Source organism: Gorilla gorilla, chromosome 13 (assembly GCF_029281585.2).
Source record: "Gorilla gorilla gorilla isolate KB3781 chromosome 13, NHGRI_mGorGor1-v2.1_pri, whole genome shotgun sequence".
In the NCBI taxonomy this organism is placed as follows: domain Eukaryota; kingdom Metazoa; phylum Chordata; class Mammalia; order Primates; family Hominidae; genus Gorilla; species Gorilla gorilla.
The window spans coordinates 123,019,657-123,045,020 of record NC_073237.2 but is presented as its reverse complement, the minus strand read 5'-3'; the positions used below and the strand labels follow the sequence as shown (position 1 = coordinate 123,045,020).

The window sequence follows — 25,364 nt, the reverse complement described above, 5'->3', positions numbered from 1 at the left end:
TGATACCTGCTTCTAGCCAGTGACCTGTTGTGCCGGGCTTTTTGTGGAGACATAGCAGTAGTGGGTGGGCAAGATGAGTCCCCTGGCTGAGTCATCTACAGAGGCCTGAGAGAATATCTTGAGAAGGGGGTGCCAGAGAGGAGCAGGACTCCATGCTGAGCCCAGGGGAGCTCGGAGAGGAGGGGGCAGGAGCAGGAATTAAAAGGAGGTATATGAAAGTGTGGGTGCCACTCATTTCCTGCCAGAGATGGGGACCGTCTCCCAAGGATGGAGAAGAGAATCTGGGGGACCACATCCCTGGGTCTCCTGCGCTCTGGCTGGGGATGGGCAAAGGGCAGGCGAGGCAGGTCAGGGCTCGGCCTTCGGGACAGGCAGGGCACACAGCCCGCCCATTTAGTGGGTAACTGATCGCCCCATGCCCCGCCCCACCCGCCCGCTGCCTGCCTGAGCCGCTTAATCACCGCCCGCCCGGCCGCATTAGCATAGTAATGGCCTTTAAATTGAGCCTCTTTGTTTTTTAATTAAGCTCCCAGCAGGTACAGAGAAGAGCGATTATTGAGGAAGCTGCCAGTGCTAATCGCCCGCAGTCATTTGACAATTAAAAAGCGCCTAGCTTTAACCCTTTCCCCTCGCCCGCAGCAGTTCTCCCAGCATTTACCCAGCGCCAACTGTGCGCAAGTCCTCCCTATGGGGATCTGTGGACCCCACCCCTGGTAACTCCGAAAGGTCTGAAAGGTCTCTGCCAACACCCCCATTTTGCTGATGAGCAAACTGAGGCTCAGAGAGGGGAGGTAACTTGTTCAATACACCCAGTTTGGTCATGGAAGAACTGGGGTGGCAGACAGGTTGCTAGAGAAAGCCAGCCACCTGGTCTTTGCACCTTGTCCACGCTCTACTTGGAATACTGTCCCGCTGTGAGTCTGGCAAAATGCTTCTCATCCTTCAAAGGCCAGGTGGGCACGTCCCAAGCCCCATGGCATGGAGTTCCCAGGGTATCCTCCACTTCCTGCCAGTTCATCCATTCCCCCAAATACTGATGCGGTGCTTATTGTGTGCCAGGTGCGGTGCTGGGTGCTGGGGACAGCAGCGAACAAGCCGCTGGGAGACAGCCCATCCTGGGGAGTGTGGTGGGGAGCGAGTCAGAGAAGGCCACTTTTCGGAAGACAGAGATTTGGGCTGAGATGGGGAGGGGAGGGCGATCAGCCAGGCAAGGATGGGAGGTGACGGAGAGGCCAGGCAGGAGAGAAACACTGTGTGCAAAGGTCCTGAGAAACAGGGAGAATCAATGAGAAATAAAAGGTGCAGAGGGTTGCGAGGGAAGGGCGGGTGCCTGGAGCAAGAGGAAGCTGGGGAGTACAGGAGCCTGCCTGAGTGTGCAGGGTCTTACACACTGTCTACTGAACATTTTTTATCTTTTTTTTTTTAATTTTTTTTTTTGAGATGGAGTCTTGCTCTGTCGCCAGGCTGGAGTGCAGTGGCACAGTCCCAGCTCACTGCAACCTCTGCCTCCCGGGTTCAAGCAATTCTCCTGCCTCAGCCTCCTGAGTAGCTGGGATTACAGGCGTGCGCCACTACGCCCAGCTAATTTTTGTACTTTTAATAGAGACGGGGTTTCACCATGTTGGCCAGGATGGTCTTGATCTCTTGACCTTGTGATCTGCCCGCCTCGGCCTCCCAAAGTGCTGGGATTACAGGCGTGAGCCACCGTACCGGGCCAATATTTTTTATCTTAAAAATAATTGAATTTGTTTTTGAAGAGGTAATGCATTCCATAATTTAATACTGAAATGTTCAAATACAAAAGGGCGTTCTCTGCATCCTCCTCTACCCCATGCCTAGCCATCGGTCCCCTCCCCAGAGGCAATCCAGGTCTTTCATTTGACCCTCCTCCAGAGACGTATCACACATACACAAGCCCACATACACCAAGCGGAGTGCATCTGTCATTCCCCTCCCGGCCTGGTTTTGGGTGTATTTTGGGGGGTTTTGTTTTGTTTTGGTAATGAGGACTGATTGGGATTTTTGTCCACTTTCTTTTTTATACAAACGCTAATATGCTCTACAACCGCCACCCCCACCCCATGACTGGAGACGACTCTACCTCGGAACAACAGCACCTGATTTTACAGCTGCCTGATCCTCTATTACAGGGCAAACCCTAATTTATTTAACCCATGCCCTGTTGATGGCCTTGTGGGCCATTTAAAGGATTTTTGTCTTAATCTCAAGAGCCACGGGGAAGTCATTGAAAGGTTTTAAGTAGGGAGTGGCTTGAGTGATTTACATTTTTTAAAGATCATTTGTGGGGAGACTCGCTAAGAGGGTCCAGGCTGGTGCCCTGCAGGTAAGAGGCACAGCGGGTCCTGGCTGGGATCCTGGAGTGGGAGAGGGGGTGGTTTACCAGAGAGCCATGTAGGGAGTTCCTGAAGTGGACAGGGGCTTTGGGGTTGAATGGGAAAACTGGAGTGGCTCCCTCGGCCCTGTCAGGTGCCTGGTGGACGTGGATGGGGGAGCCCTGCCTGAGATGGGAGCACAGGGTGGCAGATGGGGGACCACGTGGAGATGCCAGGCAGGCAGTCACATGGCTCACTGCACTGACTGCCAGCACAGCATCCGTTCATCTTTGGGTCAGGGATCTCCCCACACCAGGCTCTCTGATGCCTAAGAGGAGACAGATGGAACTTAGCTGCCCCACAGGTGGCCCCAGGCCCCATCTCTGCCTGTTCACACTTAGCAGGGGCCTGTTGTTGGTGTTCCTGAACGCCCCCCAAACCTCCTCCACCCCACCCCACAAGTGGAGCAGGCGTTCCTGAAGAAGAGCAGCCCTGAGAAAGCCTGGCAGTAACTTTTTAATAAAGGAAGAGGAGCTTCCACAGGGCATGGTGTTGGGGTGAGGAGGGCTCCAGACACTCACTCAGAGACATATTCTGCCCCTAGTCACCGCTGGGGAAGACCCCCTTCTCCTCTGTCCTTGGCTCCCTGGTGGGGGGAGGAGCAAGCTCTTGATGCCCTGGAGCCCTCCTCACTCTGTCCCTGACTCAGAACTAGAGGTTTCCCCCCTAGAGAGGAGCTGGGGGCACAGCCAGGACCACCTTCTGGCTGCCTTGTACCCCATGGATGAGGCAGGAAGCACATAGCAGTGCAGGCAACGAGGGGTTAACAGTCCACCCATCCCCATCTATCAGCCAGCATCTCCCAAACAGACGGACAGACAAGGCAGCTGTCCAAACAGGCCTGTGTACCTGGCCACGGCCGCAGAGAGGACAGGGCAGCGGCTGTTTACTCTGCTGCCGCCACAGGCGCACACTCACACAAACGCTGGCAGGCCATTTCCATCCAATCTCCCCGTGGGGATGCGCCCTCCACCCCGGCCCCTCCCACCACCCCTGCACAAGCAGATTCCTAAATGCTCATCTCCCAGACAAGGGCTGGGAGTCTCCAGGAGTCGGGGAGGAGGTGAGGCGCCCAGGAAGCACAGTGCTGGCCCCTAGCCATGCCCCCGATGCCCCCTCTCTGCCCAGAGTGGAGGTGGAGTGTCTCAGAGCCCGGGGACCTGGTGAAGCTGGGTGCCTGGGGAACCACCCCCTCAAAAACCCCCTGGCCTCATGTTTGGCCCCAAATCTGTGTCCCCTTGTCCATCTCCACCTCCCTGATGGTGCCAAAAGCTACCTTCTGCCCTACCTGAGGGAGCCCTGGGTTAGCCTCTTTCTACACTGGTCCCTGAGCTTGACCCCATTGGCCTCCTGTGCGGCTCTCAGATCTGCCCAGCTCCCTGGTGCGGAGTTGTTTGTGGGGCCTGGTGTGTCAGACGCCCAGGAAGTCCAGCCAGCAGCACGCAGAGCCCTCCCTACCCTCTGTGGGTGGCTCCCCATTCACTCTGACAGGTCCCCTCAATGCCCCTCCCCTAGGCTCCCCCAGACCCCAGCATGGATACCTACTGTGAGCCAGGCTCTGGCCCGAGCTTCTGGAGTTCTCATCTCCTCTCGACCCTGAAAGGCAAGGAGAATGAGTCTTCCCATTTCTCAGATGAGAAAACTGAGCCTTGTGCCAAGCCTCACAGCTACAAAGTGCCAGAGCCCCCAGTAAGAGATAGGTCAGCATGTGGTTGAGCAAAAGCCAAAAAGAGCCTCTTGCTTTGTGTGGGCGAGGAGTCCACAGGTGGGCGGCGAGAGGTGCACCGTTCTGACCAAGTCCTATGCCAGTGCCATGTGTCTGGGCACGTCACTGGCCTCACTTCTGGCATCACTGGGGCCAGCAAGCGATAAAAGCCAACGCTTCCGCTTACCGGTGCCTCTGGGAGGGAAGCTCCTGCCAGGCTCCGCTGGCCAGGACATGGTGCAGCCAGGATTCTGTCCTGGGCTGTGTGCGCCCCCTCCCTAAGGCCAGGCCCTGGACTGTTCCTCAGCCCCCAGCACCCCATGTGACATCTTTACGGCACATGCTGGGTCTGAGAAGCCCTGAATGGGGCGAGAGGGAGGCAGGACATCCCTCAAGTAACGGATTGTAAATTCCTGGGCCCCGGCTTTCCATCCCTAACAACCCCCTTCCAGGCTCACAGTGCCTGTCCCTTCGCAGCCAATTTAAATGAGGGGTCCCAGACCCAGGGCGTAAAGCATTCCAGACTCGGGAGAGGGGCAACTATTGTTTCTCTGGGAAAAAAAAATAAAATAAAATAAAATAAACTGAGTCTCTGCAGCTTCTAATCACTCTCACATGTGCTGCACAGGTCCCGCCAAGGACAGCTCTCTACAGTGTGTGAGCCCCGCATGGGCACAAACCCTGCTTCACCTAGAGCCTGTGAGGGAGGCCCCTGGTCTCCATTATTCCGTGGGAGAAACTAAGGCTGGGGGAGCTACCAGACACTGGCTCTCATTCAGTCCCTCTAATAACTGTAACTCATGATCCCATTCCACAGAGGGTACTACTGAGTGCCTTGCTCAAGGTCACCAGCCAGTACTGGGCTAGCCAGGATGGCCTCCAGCAGACAGGCCCAAGGGATTTGAACCCGGTCCTTCCAACTCCAGAGCTGGAGACCTTCACCCCTTGTGGTGTGGCCTCCCTATGTGAGGAGCATCCACTGACCCCTTGGAAGGAGCCCGGCCCCAGCAGCCCTGCCCCAGGCAGGTCCCATCACGGCCACAGCTGGGGCTTGGGAGCATCAAGGCTGGTTTTTAATAAGGAAGATGAATTTACTTGGAAGCCCCAGTCCAGGAGAAGGGGGTGGTGGAGAATGCCGACCTCTATTCCCTCTCTGCCCCTCTGGAGGGAGGGGAGTGGAGGCCTGGCCAAGTGGCCTCTGGGCCACTGGGGGCCTGGGCTGTGGGGGGCCACTGCCCTGGCCTGGAGGGAGCTGGCTCGCTCACTCTCCCCGAGTAAGCCCACAGGATATTACACTGCCTTTGTGTGCCTGGTGACCCAGCTGCTGGTTATTGAAAAATTCCACCGCTCGGCACAGGGCAGGCCCGCTGACCCCTCATCCCGGGGCGCGCCTATCTTTCAAAAGATACAGGATTAGAGAGCCAGAGCCGGCCTGGAGCAGTGCCCCGTCTGGGGTGTCTGTGTTTTTGCGGCCTCTCGGGATACTGGCTGGAGTGGGCTCTTGGCGCAGGATTTAATTAGTTGGAATCAGCCTGCGATTACTGCGGCGACTATTTACCCAGCCACTCTGCAGTCTGAGCTCTGCTCGGAACAAAGATGGGCCCCTCGGCCCTGGCTGGCCAGGCCAGGGGCCCCAGCTGAGCCCGGGCCCAGCTGCTGGGAGGGGAGGGCTGTGGGCCTGGCGGGCCTTCTGCTGGCGCACCTCATTTAGCTGATATTTGTGGGTTTTCGCAATGCAAAGCATCTACGTGGGGCTTTTAAGAAATTAAAGCATCTCAAGAAATTTATGACCGATTTCCGAGCGGGGTCCCCTCCCCCCAGCTCAGAGCTCGGCAGTGGCGAAGCAGAGCTGGGTTTACTGGGGTGGGATTGAATTCCTGCCAACGGCTGGTGAGCTGGGCATGGGGCTGTGCCCGGGTGCCAAACTCTGGAGAGTAGGGGAGGTGCCCCAGCTGATGGTTCTCTTGCCCCCTTCTCTGCCACCTGGCATGGCCCCTGGCTGTGTATCTGTCCTGCACTCCCCTCCAGACAACCACAGTGGTGGCAGCTAGCGTGGGAGGTCTGTGTGTGCTGGGCTCCCAATCCTCATGCCTACCCACAGCTATACCCACACCCATGATAATTCACCTGTGACACGCACAGTAAGTCTTCACTTACCCTTGTGGATGGGTTCTTGGAAACTGTGACTTTAAGAGAAACGCCATATAATGAAATAAACTTTTTTCATCCGTGTTATATGGAAATGTTATTTGAGGACCTGCTGTCTGTGGTTTCGCTTAATGTCACAGTTTCCAAGAACCTATCCAAGAAGGTGAGGGAGGACTGACTGTACTGCCACCCACAGCACCCAGGTACCACATATGTGTGCACACCTGTATTGCATGTGTCAACAGTCTAGGCCCTCACCCGTGTCCACTCACACATGCCTGTCAATACATATGTGTATGTTGACAATATGTGTGCATACGTGTACTCAAGCGTGTCTACCTACTCACACCTACCCGTCCATCTGCATCTGCCCAAGCCTGCTGTTTACACATGCCCACACATGCCAGCACAATATGCCGGCAAATCTGAGCGCGTCTGCACCCATATGCACACATACTGGCCACATACACTCACATGCACGCTCATACGCACCAAGGATGCGTATGTGCACAACTCTACAGGCTGCTCTCTGAGTGTGCTCACACATTTACACGCACGCACAACTGCTGATGCATTTGTACATGCACATGCACACGTGTCCACCCGTGGGGAGGTCTGCCGCCTCTACTCATGTACGCACATGTCTGGCCATGGGAGGCGGCTGTGGGGGCTGTTTCAGGGCTCTGCCCCTTGGAGGGGGTCACTCAGACCCAGCATCAGGTGACTGCTCTGGGGGCCCAGCTGGTATATTCTGGGAGATTGAGGCACACGCCGGGACTCTCTTGGGAACTGGGATTTGGGTTAGGGCCCTCCCAGTGCCAGGTTTCTGGAAAAGTTGCCAGGAAGGGGGTCTCCTCGCTGTCTGTTGGGTGACCTCACCCCTAGTTGTCACCAATCCTCCACCCAGGAGCCCTGCCCTCAGCCTCCTCGGAAGGCTTCATTTCTCTCCTGCCCCCTCCACTTCTAACCATGGCCACTATGGTTCCTGTCCTGCCTCATGGCCTGGGGAGTACCTGGGGGCCATCCTGGGGGAAGGGCAGATGAGCGGACTGCCCAGATCCTGAGGAACTTTGGGCTCTGATGACCTCTTTTTCTGCCCTGCCCTAGAGACAACTGACCCCAGCCCTCATCCCATGGACACATACCTTAACACATGTGCACACATGAGGTGACCAGAATGGCACCTACTTACACAGAGAAACATACTGCCATATACAGACGTACACACAGGCACCTGGGGTCACACACAGTGTGCACAGACATACCCAGAGGAGCACAAAAGCCCAGGTATACACTCACACACGTGAACATGAGATGCTGGACAAACAAGACGCGTCAAAACGAAGACCCCCCCAGGCCCACATGGATGCCCAAGCAGGCTGCAGGTGCCCGGGGACACACCCAGACACACGTGAACACACACACATGCGCGCATACAAATACACAACGCAGACCCGAAGGAAACTTTTCTCAGAAGTCCAGGGAGGCCCAGGCAGAGAGGGCAGTGACCCACCCACAGTCTGAGACTGGTTAGTGGTGAGGCCAGGGCTCCCGACTCACAGATTGGCCCCTCCCTCTCCCCAGGCCTCATCCGCCGGGAGTTCTCATATCTACAGGAGCCCTCATCCCTGTCTCCACCCTCGCGGCCAGGCCTTGTTTCAGCCTCACCATCCAGCCAGTCCATGCCCTCTCAGGTGCACCCTCGCCGCGTGGAATGCCCTTCCACCTTCCTGCCCATGCCAGCTACAATCTTCCTCTCGTCCCCTCGTCCTCCGCCCTCAGGGTCCAGGACTGCTCAGGGCTCAAGCTGCCAGAGAGCCCCTTGGCAGGGTTGGACCCCAGGCCAGCTGCTGCTTCCGTGTCCATTTCTAAACAGCAAACGAGTCTGGCCATGACTCAGTTTCCTCACCCAGTCAAGCATTCTTGATGGCGTAACAAAGGGCAAGTGCAGCATGCTTTTCCCAACTGTGGATACAAAGAGCCAGGTTCCAGAAGGCCCCTCTCCCTGCCTGTCTATCATCCCCTGCCAAGCACCACCCAGGAGGGCCTGGGGGATGTGGGGTTAGGGGGACAAGAGGTGAGTGGGGCCTCTTTGGGGTCTGAAAGATGTGGATTTAAATTCTGCTTCTGGGCCAGGCACGGTGGCTCATGCCTGTAATCCTAGCACTTTGGGAGGCTGAGGTGGATGGATCACCTGAGGTCAGGAGTTGGAGAACAGCCCGGCCAACATGGTGAAACCCCGTCTCTACTAAAAATACAAAAATTAGCTGGGTGTGGTGGTGCACGCCTGTAATCCCAGCTACTCAGGAGGCTGAGGCAGGAGAATTGCTTGAACTCAGAAGACAGAGGTTTCAGTGAGCTGAGATGGTGCCACTGCACTCCAGCCTGGGCGACAGAGCGAGACTCCATCTCAAAATAATAATAATAATAATAATAATATTAATAATAATAAATCCTGCTTCTGTATTTGTAAAGCTAAAGTCTTAGCTTTGTGACCTTGGGCCCGTGACTCCACCTCCAGAGCCTCAATTTCCTTGTCTGTAAAATGGGAGGTTATGATCTGCCTCTGCAGCGTTCTGGTGAAGGTGTGATGAGACAGTAAGCGCTGAGTGGCCAGGACTGTGCTCAGGAAGTGACACAGCCGGAATCAGCCACCCTTTCCAACCCAGAGGGATCTTTCCCTGCAATGCTGAGGTCTCTGCAGAGCCCTGGTCTCAGTAAGAGTGTCTGTCCCTGAGCCCCAAACACCAAAGTACTTCCCCAGCAGCTCTTCTTCTGCCCTCCATTTCCTAACCTGCCAGGACACTCAGCTCCTTTCAGTCCCTCAACCTGCCCCCCTCTCACCTTCCCTGGCCAGCCCTGCTCTGTCCACACCCAGTGGGACCACATCATCACCTGCACTTCCTTCCTCAATCAACCTGCTTTCAGCTGCCTCCGCTTTCCCTAAGCTACCACTCAGCTGAAAACAAACAACACCTTCCAGACCCGAGCGTCTCATTCATTGATTGATTTATTTAACTGGCCCTTGCTTACTGAGCAGCTACTATGGGCCAGGCACTGTGCCAGGGGCTGGACAACTAAGCACACACTGCCCTCTGCCACTGGCCACCTTTGGCCATCCCTTTCTTCTGGAAACTCTCTGAAGGCACACAGTCTTGGTCTCTCCCCAGAGACCTGTGGGTTCCTAGTTCTCCACCTGCTCTTAAATGCCAGGACTCTCAGGGTTTTTGTTCTCTTATGGCTTTGAGTGTCACTTAATGCCAAAAGCTCTCAAACCACCACCTCCAGATCTATAGCACCGGCCCCTCCCTCAAGCTCCCAGCCTCTCTGGGGATCCAGACCCCTTTACTGGCCTGCTTCCTGGGCTGCTCTGTGGATGCCCCCAAGGCAGCACTGCCCAGTGTGTTTACACTCCAGCTCCCGTCACGCGGCACATGCGCACAAAGATATATGTACCAGGATGCTCACTGATGTATGGTGTGTGTGACAGCAAAGCACTGGCAGCTGCCCAAAGGGCTGTCAGTAGGGAAATGGGTTCATAAATCAAAGTTCACCCATTCCCTGGACTGTTACGTCGTGGCTGCAAGATACAGCAAATCTGCGTGTACTGATGTGCGCAGGTGTTCTCAGCGTGTTGCTAAGTGGGACAAGCCAGTACAAAGCAGAGCAGTTAGAGGAAATATGGATCCCATCAAAAGGAAAACCAAGTGGATGTGCACAGAACATGCTCCTATGTTGTAGCAAAGGCCTGGAATGTTACCCATCTGTCAACTGACCGCCTCTGGGAAAGGGGTGGGGGAACGGATGAAGACTGTCCCATTTTGTTTGACTTCTGCTTTGCCTGAATTTATTTTACAATGAGCAACAACGATTTTGTAATATAAAAAAGAAAAAATCTATAAGAAATACAGAGAAGAAAAGAGACCGATTTGTCATTTCGCCCTAAGCTCAGTTCCCTCTAACCAGCTCTTCTGGAAATGACTGTTCTCCCAGGGCTGAGAGAGAAGAAACCTCGAACCCTTCGTCCAGGCCTCCTCCTCTCCCATTCTTCCCACGCGGCCCCTCTGCAGGCCCTCATCCCTGTACACCTGCCCTGCCCAGGCCTCCTTGTCCCCTCTGCTGTCTCCTGTCTCTTTCAGAATGAAAATCAAACTGCATCACGGCCTGCTCAGAAGTCTTCAGTCTCTCCACTTACACGCAACAGGACAGGGCAGCCCTGACTACCCAGTGTGTTATCAGCCTGCAGCACATAGAAAACGTGTACGTAAAGCACGTACGTAAAGTACGTAGAATGGCGCCAGCGAGGTTATTATTAGCATTGCTATTATTTTAACAACCTGTTTTTCACACTTCCCTTCTTCCTTTTGCCCTCAATTTCCTTTCTTTGCCCTCACTTACTTTTCCACCCTCTTTCTCTCTTCCTGCCTCCCTTTCCTCTTTCCAGAAATGGATCTGCAGCTCCAGCCACACCAGGGCAGGCTCTCCCTAATCCCATCAGCCTCCGTCACCTGGCTCAGCTGCTCTGGACTCTGAGGTTCGTGGCCTCAACTCCGTGCCTTGGCTCTCCCTGTCCCCTCTCCTGGGCCTGCCCCCTGCCCCTCCAGGGCTGTCAGCTGAATGCTTTTCATCCTTCCAGGCTGGATTCGATGGGCACTTCCTTCAAGGAGCCTGCCTGCTCCCAGCATCTTCCAGCGGGCTGCCCCCAGGAGGTGGTGAGCAGAGCACCAGAGCTGGGTTCAGACCCGTCTGTGCCTCTCAGCAAATCTCTCAAATCTCAGTTTTCCCGTCTGTAAAATAGGCCGGCCATAGAAGCTGCCTGGTAGGTTGTTCTGAGGGTTACTGAGGCGCAGGGCAGACCGCCTCGGCACAGCGCCTAGCTCGGGAACCTCTGCGTGGCCTCTGAGAGGCCTCCTCCTCCGATCTTTGTTCACCAGCACATCTCAGCCTCTCCGCACATGCTGCCTGCTGGGTTCTAGTCAGCGTTTGCATTCACCCTGGAGACAATGGTGTAGCCCTCGGGGAGGGCCCACGCTGGCCTTGTTGGGGCTGTGGGGAGGTCTCCATGCAGGGGGACACAGCTGAGCTGCCCCGGGCTGGCATGGGCTGGCCCCACCGAGGTAGCGGGCTACCCGGGGGGTTGGTAGGGGGCAGCTGGTGCCTACTCTGTTCAAAGGCCAGTGATTCTCCACGGCTGGTGAAACGGGTGGGAGGCTGTCCCGTGAACCCCTCCTTCCAAAGACACACCACCCAGGGGAGGGAGTGGTCCAGATCAGAGACAGGGCAACCCCGCCCCTGCAGCCCAGCAGAAGGAACACCGGAGGCGCTTTTGTTTCTCTGGTAAGAGGAGCCTCCCGCCTCCTCCAGACTCACCCTCCCGGAGCAGCCCCGCTGGCCGGCGGCCGCCAAGCTCCAAACTGGGCGAGCCTTTTCTCCAACACTCAGTAAATACTCAATACTGCATTAAAGCAATAAATAGTCATTTTAAGGAAACCGAGACTCAATTTAGCCACCAGAGTCAGGAGCAGCGGTTAGCAGGGCTGCGGAATGTCACTGCACAGCTGGCAGCCCCGCCCCCGCCGCCCCAGCCCCGGCTCCAGGGGGAGGCCCAACAATGGCCGTGCCAGGCTGCACCGCCCCTCCCCCCAAATCAGGTTACGATGGACCGTGGAGGAGGGGGACCGGCTCAGCCAGCAGCTAGCTCCAGGGAGCTGGAGGAAGCCAGAGAGGCGCGAAGGCATGGAGGAACACCCCACCTCCACCTGGGGATAATAATAATGAAACTAACAAGAACAGCAGCACTGGCAGGAAGAAGACAAGCAATTCCTGAATGGACACTTGCCCAACGCAAGCACAGCGCTAAGGACGGTACAGGCATCTCTGTGTTTAATGCTTCAGCCTCTCCAATGAGAGAGATACCTTCATCCCAACTTCGTAGGTAGAGAAACTGAGGCTCAGGAAGCTGAATTACTTTGGTCAAGGTCAGGAAATACTTGCACAACGTGTGCATTTATTTATTTTTTTCGAGACGGAGTCTCTCTGTTGCCCAGGCTGGACTGCAATGGCGTGATCTTGGCTCACTGCAACCTCCGCCTGCCAGGTTCAAGCGATTCTCCTGCCTCAGCCTCCTAAGTAGGTGGGATTACAGGCGCCCACCACCACACCCAGCTAATTTTTGTATTTTTTAGTAGCGACGGGGTCTCACCATGTTGGTCAGGCTGGTCTTGCACTCCTGACCTGGTGATCTGCCCACCTCAGCCTCCCAAAATGCTGGGATTACAGGCGTGAGCCACCGCGCCCTGCCAACTTGTGCATTTATTAAGCACCTAGTATGGGCCATGCGCTATCTCTGTGACATGTTCCCATTCTACAGACAAGGGAAGTGAGACTCCCAGCAGGGAAGGGACTTGGAGGTGACACCTCTTGGCTCCTTGCCCACAGGGCCCCTTGGCCTGGTTCAAGGGGAAGGGGTATAACTGCCTCCCCACCCCCATCCCTGAGGCTGTCTGTTTGGGTGGGGGATTGGGCTGGGCTGGGCTGCGCTGCGGGGGTAACTTGGGGGGCCTGGTCCTGTGATTTGGTCTCCAAGTTATGCAGGCGAAACAAACAAGGTTCCTGTGTGTAGGGCTGGGGGATTTGTGCTCACCGCCATGGAAACGACACAGAGCGTTGGGGGAGGGGAGTATGGCGCGGCTCCCCTTTACAGATGTGAGACCCCCCCGACAGCCTCAGACCTGGGGCCAGCTGTGGGTGGCCTGGAGGTGGCTGGAGGCAGACGAGGGCTGGCTGGACAGGCATCCTCCACCTGGTATCCCCTGGGCTGGGGTTGGGAGACAAGAGCCTGGCACAGGACTCAGACTTGGGCTCCATGGGTGCAGCTGGCGTGGGAGGGCAGAGGAGCCCTGGCAGTCAAGATGTGCCAAAAATACCAGGCAGAGATAAGAGCAGCAACTCCTACCCACCTGGCTAAAAATAGCCCCATACTGGGAGGCAGAGAGGCCCCCGGGATTCCCCAAAGACAGCCTGGCCTGCTGCCCCGCCCCATGGGTGGCCTGGTCTGGGATGAGCCCATTTCCCAAGCAGGGCAACCAAGGCCAAGGAGAGGGCAAGGGCCAAGCACATCGTCTTGGGAAAAGCATTCTCAAGTACCGTGTGTTGACTATGTGCCAGACACTGCCTGGCAAGCGATCCACAAGCTTGGTGTCAACCAAAACAAATTGAAATGGTGATAACAATGGAGGCAGGCGTTAATGTTTACTGCATAGTCATTAGGCGCCAGGCACTACTCCAAACATCGTATGTGTTTATCTCATTTTAGAGACAAGGGTTACTATTATCCGCATTTTATAAATGAGAAACTGAGGCTCAAAGAGGTCAAATTCCTTGCCAAGGTCACACAACTGTGGAAGTGGCAGAGCTGGGATTTTAACCCAAGTCCCTCTGCTCTCAAAATTCTTTTTTTTTCTTTTTTCTTTTTTTTTTGAGAAAGATTCTTGCCTTGTCGCCTAGGTTGGAGTGCAGTGGTGTGTTCTCGGCTCACTGCAACCTCTGCCTCCCGGGTTAAGTGATTCTCCTGCCTCAGCCTCCCGAGTAGCTGGGACTACAGGCATGCACCATGCCTGGCTAATTCTTTGTATTTTTAGTAGAGATGGGGTTTCACCATGTTGGTCAGGCTGGTCTCGAACTCCTGACCTCAAGTGATCCGCCTGCCTCAACCTCCCAAAGTGCTGTGATTACAGGTGTGAGCCACTGCACCAGCCTCAAAATTCTTAAGCCTTAGGTTGTTCAGCTGAGGTCAATAAGGCTCAGAGAGGGACATTCGCTTGCCCTGGGTTGCACAGCAATAGAGCCAGGACTGGAACCCAGATTTTCTGACTCCCAGGTCCAAGCTCCTCTCCAGATCCCAAGTGAGTCACCACTGCCAACGCCACCCTCCTTGCCAGCAGTGTGTTTGGATTGTGTTTGTCTGTCTTCCTGACGGGTAGTCCTGCCTCTGCCTCAGTCTCCTCTGTCTGTCAGGTCCCATTTGAGCTGAGGGCACCAGGCGCCCTATATGTCCCCGGTGGCACAGCCCCACCTGGAGGAAGCTTAGGCCAGTGCCTGGGGCTGCCCTGTCTAGACACTTCTTGAATCCCGGCAGCGGTGGCCGCTCTCGTGGTCCTGGCCTGGCTGAGCCCAGCAACAATGGGCCCTCTGTGCCCAGCTTGGGGCCTGCTCCAACAGGCCGCCCACCGGCTCCCAGCCCAGCCCACACTTCCACCCATACCTCTCTGGGCCCCTGTGCCCACCCTGGGAGCAGGCCTCCTTCCTCCTGAGGGCAGGGCGTGGAAGCCTCCCATGGCTAGACCAGGGAACTGGTTCTGCAGAATTCTCAGGGCTGCTCTCCCAGACTGGGCTGGGAGCCAGGAGGTCTCCAGGGGCAGGAACCAGTCCCTGCCACTACCCTCAAGCAAACAGATCCTGGCCCCACTTTACAGCCGAGGAAATTGAGGCTCAAAGGGAATTCCCTGACAAGGATCACTGGGAACTATACACAGATGAATGTCTCCTGAGAAGGTATAGTAATGATAATCATTATTATTATTAAACCACCATGTACTGAGCAGTCACTTGCCCCAGGCTCATGCTAAGCACCACACAGGGGCCACTACTCTTAATCAGCACAGCCTCCCAGTACAAGGCACCATATTAACCCCATTTGTACAGATGAGAAACCTGAAGCCCAGAGAGGTAAAGACACTTGCATAAGGACACACAGCGGGCAAACAGCAAAGCAGGGACTGGTAGCAGCAGCCCTGTGTCTGTCTGACTCCAGCTTTCTTTATTCTGCAGGGCGCTGTGTGGGGGAGGGGTGCAGGGGGCTCGGCTGCCCTGCAGGTGTCCCATGCCTAGTGGGCCTAGGGCGGGAGAAAGGCCCCTTCCTGCTGCAGTTCCGCCTCCACAATCCCTGCATTGTTGATTCATTAGGTAATTTCCCTGGAAGCACCAGCTGTTCAGAGGGTAGGGAGATGACTGATTGAGGCGGCTGAGGGCTGCAGGGGCCACTGGTCCAGGGGGCGCTGCAGGCCTGGCCAGGTGTCCCCCTCCCCTCTGCAGCGGCCACACCTTGCAGGAAACCCTCAGGGCTCCAAGGATAGAGAGGGGCAGGCCAAGCCCCTCCCACTGGGGCCTGGCATTCTCAGGTGCCTGCTCAACTCGGGCCCGCAGCCACACTGCAGGCTGGCAGGTGGGGAGGGGTGGGCGGGGCCCCACAGGGCTCCACAGAGCCCCAGGCTCCTGGTGGCCCAGCTGAGCTGGGGCAGTTGGGGCAGGAGGGAGGGGCCTCCCTTGTCTAGGGTTCCTCTGAAAGCCGCCTCTCCATGGCCTCCGGGGCTGGCCCATTAAACCTGCTCCTGCTGCCCCACAAACAGACAGCGACCATGTGCTTCGGCTCAGCCTCTGTGCCCCCCACAGTGGCCCTCCGCCCACCATACCCAGAGCAGCTGCCCCATCCTGGCTGCCTAGTCTGTCCTACTGCTCAGAAACCCACTCTGGCCCCGACAGACAGAGTTCCTGGAGAGAAGCCAACAGGGCCTTGAAGGGGGCCAGGCATGAGGCGTCCATGCCGGCCTGAGAGGTCGCCCTGCACGGGGCGTCCACGCTGGCCTGAGAGGTCGCCCTGCATGGGGCGTCCACGCTGGCCTGAGAGGTTGCCCTGCGTGGGGTGTCCACATTGGCTTGAGGGGTTGCCCTGTGTCAGGGCGTCCACACTGGCCTCAGAGGTTGTCCTGTGTATGGGCGTGTCTACTACGGTTAGAGGCTGCCCTGTGTGAGGCTGTCCCATGTGGGATGTTTTCCAAATTTCCATTCTTCTTCCCTTGGCTACCTCTTACCCATCCCAGATCCCAGCTCTTAGTTTAGACGTTGCTTTTGTAGGGACATCCTCTGTGGGGTCCCTTGACTGGTTGAGCACTCCTGTTCTGACTCTCCAGCAGCCGCCTGTGGGTCCCCTATCATGGCGTCTCCCAAAATGCCCTGTCACTGTCTGTTTCATCATTTGTGTTGAGTCCAACCCAAGAACCACAGCAGGCATTGACTTCAACTGGCTTGGTTGGAGCTGCCGCCACAGCCACACTACGGGCTCAGGGAATACTGTTGTTAGGTGAAGGAAGGGGCAGATAAATAGTAGAGTTCAGTGGAGATCACCCCAAGGGTTCACATCAGCCTTTGCAATCCCCCTCACATGGATTCCAAGCTCTTCTATGGGTTTACCATGTTCTAGGCTTTGATACAAGCCTTTCACAATGTTAACTCAGTTAACTCTCACAGTGACCAGTGGAGGTGGCTACTGCTACTAACTCCAGTTTACAGATGAGAAAACTGGGGCACAAAGAGGGTGAGTGTCTTGTCCAAAGTCTCACAGTAGTCGAGCTGGGGTTTGACCCCAGGCCACCTGGCTGCAGCATCCACATTCATTGCTATACTATTTACATTGGCCTTAGAAGTCACTTCTTGGGCAGCTCCAAGCAGTTGTACACGGACCACAGAAAGCTTACATTGCCTTGGCCACACCAGGACAAACTATAAGGCCAGCGTAGACACACACATAGGACAACCTCTGAAGCCAGTGTAGACACCCCCACACAGGACAACCTCTAAGGCTAGGGTAGACACCCCCACACAGAAAAATCTCTAAGGCCAGTGTAGACACCCCCACACAGGACAACCTCTGAAGCCAGTGTAGACACCCCCACACAGGACAATCTCTAAGGCCAGTGTAGACATCCCCACACAGGACAATCTCTAAGGGCAGTGTAGACACCCCCGCACAGGACAACCTCTGAAGCCAGTGTAGACACCCCCACGCAGGACAACCTCTGAAGCCAGTGTAGATACCCCCACACAAGACAATCTCTAAGGCCAGTGTAGACATCCCCACACAGGATAATCTCTAAGGGCAGTGTAGACACCCCCACACAGGACAATCTCTAAGGCCAGTGTAGACACCCCCACACAGGACAACCTCTGAAACCAGTGTACACCCCCACACGGGACAATCTCTAAGGCCATTGTAGACGCCCCCCACATAGGACAATTTCCAAGGCCAGTGTAGACACACACAGGACAACCTTTGAAGCCAGTGTAGATACCCCCACACAGGACAATCTCTAAGGCCAGTGTAGACACACACACAAGATAACCTCTGAACCCAGTATAGACACTCCCACACAAGACAATCTCTAAGGCTAGTGTAGACGAACACACAGGACAATCTCTAAGACCAGTGTAGGCACCCCAGATAGGACAATCTCTAAGGCCAGTGCAGACACTCCCACACAGGACAATCTCCAAGGCCTGTGTAGACACACATACAAGATAATCTCTGAAGCCAGTGTAGACATTCCCACATAGGACAATCTCTAAGGCTAGTATAGACACACACACAGGACAATCTCTAAGGCCAGTATAGATGCACATCCAGGACAATCTCTAAGGCCGGTATAGGCACCCCCACACAGGACCACCTCTGAAGCTAAGCCAGCATCATCAGAGCCAGCAGAGCCCCTGGCATGAGAGTGTGTGGAGAGGCTGGATGGGCCATGCCCACCCTGCTGGGATGAGGAGGGATGGGGGCCTGCAGGGCCGACCTAGCCCTGGCCCAGCTGGAGCACAGGACAGCCTCCTGGGGACAGCGTGAAATTGCCATTCTCCACTAAGGAGCCGCTGCTGGAGGGAGCCTTCCCAGCCCAGCTGGGAGAGGGTCAGCAGCGCCCCTGGACACGTTCTGCCCAGGCCTGGGACCCTCCTCACCACCTGCCCAGCACTGGTGGCCAGGACAAGAACCAGACAGGCTTGGGGCATGAGTTGCCTGAAGCTGTCACTCTCTATGGGGGAAGGGGGCCCATTCAGGCCTGTGATAGGGCCCTTCTGGGGCTAGACAAAAGGCCCTGGCTCCCAGCAACAGACAGTAAGAAGTGTGCCTGTGAGTGCGTCTGAGCGTCTGCATGCCTCTCTGTGCGTGCATGAAGGAGAGGATACCTCGGCAGACCCCAGCCCCAGAACACCCGCCTCTCAGCCCCCTGAAGGGTCCCTCCCACCCTGTATCCCAGCCTTGGATCAGGCCTGCCCCATCCTATGTGGGGCCTCTGGGTGCCTCTCGCCTCCAGTATGGACTTCTCATGTCCCCAGGAAGTCCTCCTTCCCTCCACAGCAAACCAGGCCTGATACAGGCAAGGGGGCTTTCTGAATTTGAACCCCCGGTCTCTCCTGCTGCAATTAATGCAAATGACTTTCCCAGGTTTTGGCTTGATAATTTGATTATTTGTTCGGCATTTATCTTAAGCAAAGTGGATGACAAATAACTGCAAACTAATGTGATAAAAGCCATTTATAAAGCTGCCTCGTTCGGGGGCCTTCCCCTAACTATTTATGACAAGGTAATAACGCTGCCGCGTGCGGCCGCCTGCCTTTAAATTGGTTACTTAGAGGCATGATGGATGAGGGCGAGGCCACCTTCTTCTGAGGAGAGCTCCTGATTTCTGATCTCATTTTTGAGGATAATGAATTATATCTAATTAGTCCTTCCCAAATCTAATCAGGAGCTGGGAATGTGGACCAGAGGGAGGGGGCTGGCAGGCGGCAGGGAGGGCAGGGGGTCAGCAGGAGGGGTGCCCCAGGCCCGGCAGCCTGGGGGAGGGCCAGCCGAATTTGAGGCTGGCTTGCTGTTACCCACTCCCCACCCTGGCCAAAGGGATCCAGAGCTAGTAAGTCCCTCCCTCCTTTTAGAGGCTTGACTCCCTTTCTCCAAACCCCAAGCCTGACATTTGGTACCCTTTGCAGACTCACCCCCCTCCTGCCCTGTCCCACTCCTACAACCCAGCCCCCACATTCCCCAGACACAGACCCCTGACCTGTGCACTTGGCTGGGGATTCCCTCTCTGCCCTTCATACCCAGGAGTCTCCGGCTTGGTTGTTCCCACTCAGGTCCCTTGGCCCCTCTTCTAAGACCTCCCCGTCCCACTGCTTATTCCCCCAAGCAAGGACCTAAGTAGGGCCTCTTGCCCATCCTCTTCTGGAAACTCTGATCACTGGACGGCTAGCCCACACTGGACTGTACTGCTAAGTGAGGCAGGCACCCCTTCTTCTGGCCAGACAAAGGACTGTGCCAGGTCCAGTCCCCAACTCACTCCTAGGCTGGGTGCCCTCATGCAGGGAATGTCCTGCATCACAGAAATGGACAGCCTTAGGTGATCTCACAAAACTGGGAGCTCCCTGCGGTTCCTTGACTTATCTTGGTATGTTCTTCATCTCATACGCTGGCTGGCGCATAAGCAAGTCCTCACTAGTGGCCGAATGCTTGCCTGAATGAATGAATGGATGCGTCAAGATTCTCCCACTTCCAAAACTCTGGCCCGGGAGCTGCAGAGCCAGGGCATGCGTGCCCCTGTGGAAATGGCAAGGGCTCTGTGGTGAGGATGCCCAGCCAGCCTCCCTGAGGAGGCTTCTGGGATCCAAAGTCTGTGGATCTTCTCCCCCCAACCCCAGTCCTGACCCCAGATGCAGGCAGGCATCCCTTGCTCCCAAGGATAAGGTGATCCTGGAAACACGTCACCATTGGGGAACAGACTTGCACATAAGCAGAGTTCTGCTTGCAGAGAACTGAAAGTATGGTCAGATTCTCAAATATGCTTTGCCTATTTCATGCATTTTGTGCGTCATATCAGATACCTGACCAAGAAAGATACTTGCCAGCATTTTATGCTCTACCATATTTATGTGTTTAAATGTCATTATTTCTCTTCACCATCAGACAGTCTTATGTTCACTTTGCCAAGCTGGTGATGTCTACCTTTGTGGGAAGAATGTTTCTTCTTACTAGTAATAGTGCTTTTATTTTGCCCAGTTCTCACTTATTTTACTTTTTCAAAATCTCAGAACAAAATGCAATAAAATATTGAAAAAATTGCACAAGTGCTGCTTAAAAGGTGGCAGTAGGGCCAGGCAAGTGTTAGGTGACCAGGGCCACCCCTAAGAGTGTGAATCCTTCTTTCATCAGGCGATAGGAAAAAGCCAGATCTGGGATAGAGGGAGTTTTGAGGGTCTGGCACATAGAAGGTCAGAGGGCCTGGTGTCTTTCCCTACTCAGTGCTTCTCAATTAGAGGTGATTTTGCCTCAAGGGGCATTCAGCCATGTCTGGAGACATTTTTGATGGCCATGGACTGGGGGATGCGGTGCCAGTGGCATCCTGTGAGTGGCAGCTGAGATGCTGCTGAACACCCTACATGCATAGGACAGCCTCCCGCAACAAAGCATGAGCTGACCCACCACATCAACCTGCTGAGCCTGAGAAACCTTGCAGTCAACTGTTTTAGACTCATATGTCAGAGAACTCAGCTCTCACCTGCTGAGAGCATGCAGGAGGAACACACCACTGCCCTCCAGCTAGGCTCCCACCTCTCCCCATGTCCCAAGAGTTCCCTGAGGCATCGCATCCCTTCCTTCCTCGGTACAGTGGCCTTCAGAAATGCCTCCTCCAAGTGGCTTCTGAGGCCTTCATCCTTGTCTGTCTGAAACCATGAGCCTGGGGAGATGGCCTCTGAAGATCTATCTATCCTATCTATCCTATCTATCTATCTATCTATCTATCTATCTATCTATCTATCTATCTATCTAAAGACCAGATCTCACTATGTTGCCCAGGCTGGTCTTGAACTCCTGAGCTCAAGTGATCTGCCTGCCTTGGCCTCTCAAAGTGCTGGGATTACAGGTGTGAGCTACTGCATCCAGCCTGAAGATCTTGTTTAATATTTCACTTCAACAGAGGTGCTCATTGACACCTGTCTGTTTTCCATTCCTCATCTAAGGAAACTGCAAAAAATAAATTTGGTAAAAATATATCTATTCTCCCAATGAACTCATCAGCCTCCTGTGGTCAGACAATGTGAATTCTCTCTCTCATCCCATTTTTCCTTCCATCTGGGCTGCCAGGATGCTCAGAGTTCAATTTAATCCTCTACTTCAGTGGAGATTGGCCTGGGCATTTGACATACTTCCCCCGTACACTCTAGGGATTTGATCCTCTGCTTTTATTTTTGAGAACCTGACTGACTCTTCGCCTCCTCTTGGAAGCTGTCTGTACCCTTTTGGGAAGTAGCAGGTGTGCATCATAAACGAAAAGACGACCCGACATCCATGACGCAGCTGTGAGCCAGGCACTACTTTCAATGATCAAAACAGCAGCACCCAACTTTGTGAGCATACTAAAAACCACTGAATTGTACACTTCGAAATGGTGAATTTTATGTTATGTGAAATTTTATGTTATGAAAACAATACCTAAAACAAAACAAACAGCATCATTATATCTCCATTTCCAAGGGAAGCTTAGCAAAGTGATTCACCCAAGGTTGATTCATTTATTCAACAAGCACTTCTTTTAGCCCCTACTATGTGCCAGGCATTGCTCTGGGTCTAAGAATACATCCGTGAACAAAACAGGAGAAACCTCTCCCTCCTTGCTGCTTACGACGTGGAGGGCCTCTCAGCTAGTAGGGGACAAAGCCGGGATTCCACTCCATGACACGCTCACCTTAAAGCTCCCCTTCCCGTCTGTTTGTCTTCCCTCTTGAGACAGAATTCCTCTGTGCTGGGCAGGTGTCCCTGGCCAGCTCCCTCACCCCCACCGGCATCCTCCTCCAGCACCTGCCACTGCCTCCAGTGCTGGAGGGGTGGTCTAGGGCAGCCAAGACCCTCAGATGCCCCCATCGAAGGGGGCCACCACATCGGGTGAGGGGCAAGGCTCACAAGGCCTCCGAGGCCAAGCAGTGGTCAGGGCTGAGCTGCGGACAACCTCCTGACAGTGGTCCCAGGCCAGGGCATCTTTGGGCACCTCCAAAAAGTTGATTATCCCATGGCAAAAGCACAAGTCTTCGTCACATTCACTCCCATCACCTCTTCCTTTGCTCCTCCCAGGAGTGCATGAGGAAGATCCTAACACCACCGCCCCATTTCACAGGGTAAAGGGACTTGCCCCAGGTCACAACAGGAAGCAACAGACCCAGGGCTGGGTGTCACAGCTGTGGGGGATGGGGGTATGGCAGTGAGTGCTGGGTAGGTTGGCAAGACCAGGCCTGGGGGCTGGGAGCCCAGGTCCAGTGGAGAGAAGGGGAGAGTTCCAGAAATGATTAGTAGGGTGAATGTCTAGGCCTGGATGGCCAACCATTGGCCTGATGCAGGGGGTGGGGAGTAAAGATGAGAGATACCAAGCCTACGCTCTCCTCTTCTCACGGGCCCACCCGGCTCTCCGTGGCATGCTCAGAGTCTGGCATCCAGCAGGCACTCAGCAGTTGCTCCTCGTTTCCTTCTCTAGAGCCAGGTGCTCAGACCTCGGCAGTGGAGTCACTGGGAGAAGACAGAGGGCACATGGGGAAGGCTCCATTCTGGGATGTGTGGCTACAGTTTGGGCAAGAGAGAAGCAAACAGTCCCTCCTTCTACCTGCTCCAGCCCCTGGCTGGCTGCCTCCACCCTAAGTGGGCATGCCAGGCCGACCTGGTACCTACCACCAACCTACCCGTTCATCATTCACACAAACTAGATTCAGGTGCCCGTTCCCCACCTCATAGACAGGCTCACCACACTAAACCAGACACAGTCTCTGCCTCCAAGTTATTTGCTGTCTCTGGGGAAGGCTGCTGAGTAAACAGACCATGACAATACGTGAAATCAGGGCTGGAGTGGGGGAGGCACGGGGGTCTGTGGGAGCCCAGCCAGGGGGCAGCAACCCTGAGCAGAGTGTCAGGGAAGGTTCCCGGGATAGGACGTTCAGCTGAAACCTGCACAAGGGCAGGAGCTGCCCAAGAGGAGGAAGCCCGCGTGGGCACTGCCAGGACAGTGTGGCATCTCGGGAGTGGCTCAGAAGGGCTGGAACAAACACAGAGAGTGGAGACTGGTGGGATGAGTAGGGCCCCAGCAGCGGCATATTCCACATTCTTATCCTAAGAATGGTGGAGCTGTAGGGGATCGGGGTATGGCAGTGAGTGCTGGGTGGATTGGCAAGACCAAGCCTGGGGGCTGGGAGTCCAGGTCCAATGGAGAGAAGGGGAGAGTTCCAGAAATGATTAGTAGGGTGAATGTCCAGGCCTGGATGGCCAACCATTGGCCTGATGCAGGGGGGTGGGGAGTAAAGATGAGAGATACCAAGACAACGTCCTAATGTTCAGCTTGGGGGCCTGGGAGGTGGAGGTGCCATTTAATAAGATTAAATAACAAAACAACACAACACAACCCAGGGGGCTGGGGATGAAGGGTGGGAGGGAGCTGAGTGTGGTCATGAAAGGGCAACAGGAGGGATCCGGTGGGGGCAGATCCGGGAACGTTCACATGTGATAAATTGGCACAGAGCTCCATGCACAAACGCACCCAGCACTGGAGAAGTCTAAGTGCAGTTGGCACGGTGTTGACGTGGACGTCCTAGCTGTGATGTTGTCCCGCAGCTGTGCAAGACTGGGCAAAGGGTACAGGGACCTCTCTATTTTTTTGCAATTGCCTATGAATCCACAATTATCTCAAAATAAAAAGCTGAATTAAAAAGCATCTACTTAGTGCCAGGCATGGTGGGTCAAGCCTGTAATCCCAACACTTCGGGAGGTCAAGGCAGGCAGAGCAATTGAGCCCAGAAGTTGGAGACCAGGTTGAGCAACATGGCAAAACCCCATCTCTACAAAAAAATACAAAAAATTAGTGGATGTGGTGGCACTCACCTGTAGTCCCAGCTCATCGGGGGTAGCTGAGGTAGGAGAATTGCTTCAGCCTGGCAGGTCAAGGCTGCAGAGAGCTGTAATTGTGCCACTGCACTCCAGCCCGGGTGACCAAGTGAGACCTTGTCTCAAAAAAAAAAAAAAAAAAGCATCTACTTGAAACAAAACAAAACACAGAGGGGAATGGGTTTGGGTTTGGGATGGGGGATGTGCTTTAAGCTAAGTCAGCTCCTAGCACAAAAACACCCAGGCCCCGCTCTGTTCCCATCTTCAGGCAACCCTGGGCCCTTTTGCTGGGTTTGTTTTCAGTCTTGCCCAGCCCTCAGCTGGCCCATCCTGCTCCCGTGATCTGGCCCGTGCCTTGGCCTCTCCACAGGCTCTTTTCTTCTCCATCAACACCCGCTGGGGCTACACCTCAGCATCCATGGAGCCTCTTCCCCATTGTCCCTGCTGTGCCCACAAGTGAACTGTGATGTCACAACCTCTGCTCCTGACCCATCCCCTTGTTCCCACAGGCTCCAGGTACTTCACTCTGGAGACAGGACATGGGTGGGATTGGCAGGGACCCCCATCATGTGGACGCCAAGCAGTGCCCAGTCCAGGACAGGCCCAGATCTGAGTCCCTTCTTTTTCCTGTGCCGAGGGCAGATGTACTCTGTGCCCATCCACACACACACACAGTCACGCACAGGTGGGAGCACAAACTGGCCTGGAGATGTGTACAGACGGAGGACAGACCTGCACACACGAAGACCATGGGGTGCACATTCACGTAGCATTAGCGGTAGCCACGTTCCCGTGTGGACACACACACCCTGGAGCCAGCCCCGCCCATGCGGCCGCACCCCCACCTGCAGGAAGGCTTCCCTGCCAGGTGCAGTTATCGTTCCAAACAAACCCCCAGCTGATAAGGAGAGACTGCCTTTGAACGGGAGCCCTTCCCTCCTCTGTGATCAGATAAGCAGGCCGGGAAGAAAGAGAAAATCCCCCCCCCCTTTCCCCTCCTCAGACTCCTGCTGCTCCACACAGGGGCTGCCTGGGGGCCTGCAGCCCCCTCCCGCCGCGCCCCCTCTCAATCATGCCTCGGATCACAGGATCACAGGCACCGTGACAGGCAGCTCCTCCGGTTTGGGTTTCAATCGGGAGAGCTGCAGCCTCAGGCAGGCAAGCCGGGCCCCTCCACCTGGTCTGAGGGGCCACTGGATCTCTGTTGTGAGGACCCTGCCTCAAGGGTCCTCCTTGCTGCTGTTGGGACCCCCAAGCCTTGGAGTATCCTACCGCAGGCAGGCCCCCTCCCATCTCTGGCCACTACCGAGGCTTGTGGTTTGATTTGGGTTTCTTTTTGTCTCGATGGCCCTGGCTGGTAGGGTCACTGTTCAAACTA

The 25,364-nt window shown here is 55.2% G+C and overlaps 1 protein-coding gene and 1 long non-coding RNA gene across 5 annotated transcripts in view; both read right to left on the bottom strand.

The window, feature by feature from the left end:
- LMX1B (LIM homeobox transcription factor 1 beta) overlaps positions 1-25,364 on the bottom strand; it is an 86,896-nt gene that overhangs the window by 23,521 nt on the left and 38,011 nt on the right. The gene's annotated exons all lie outside the window — the stretch shown is intronic.
- Positions 21,620-24,381, bottom strand: LOC129524800 (uncharacterized). Its single transcript, XR_008668734.2, has 2 exons — positions 23,984-24,381; positions 21,620-22,624 (listed from the first exon to the last, which is right to left on the bottom strand). It is a non-coding gene; the product is annotated as an uncharacterized lncRNA (long non-coding RNA).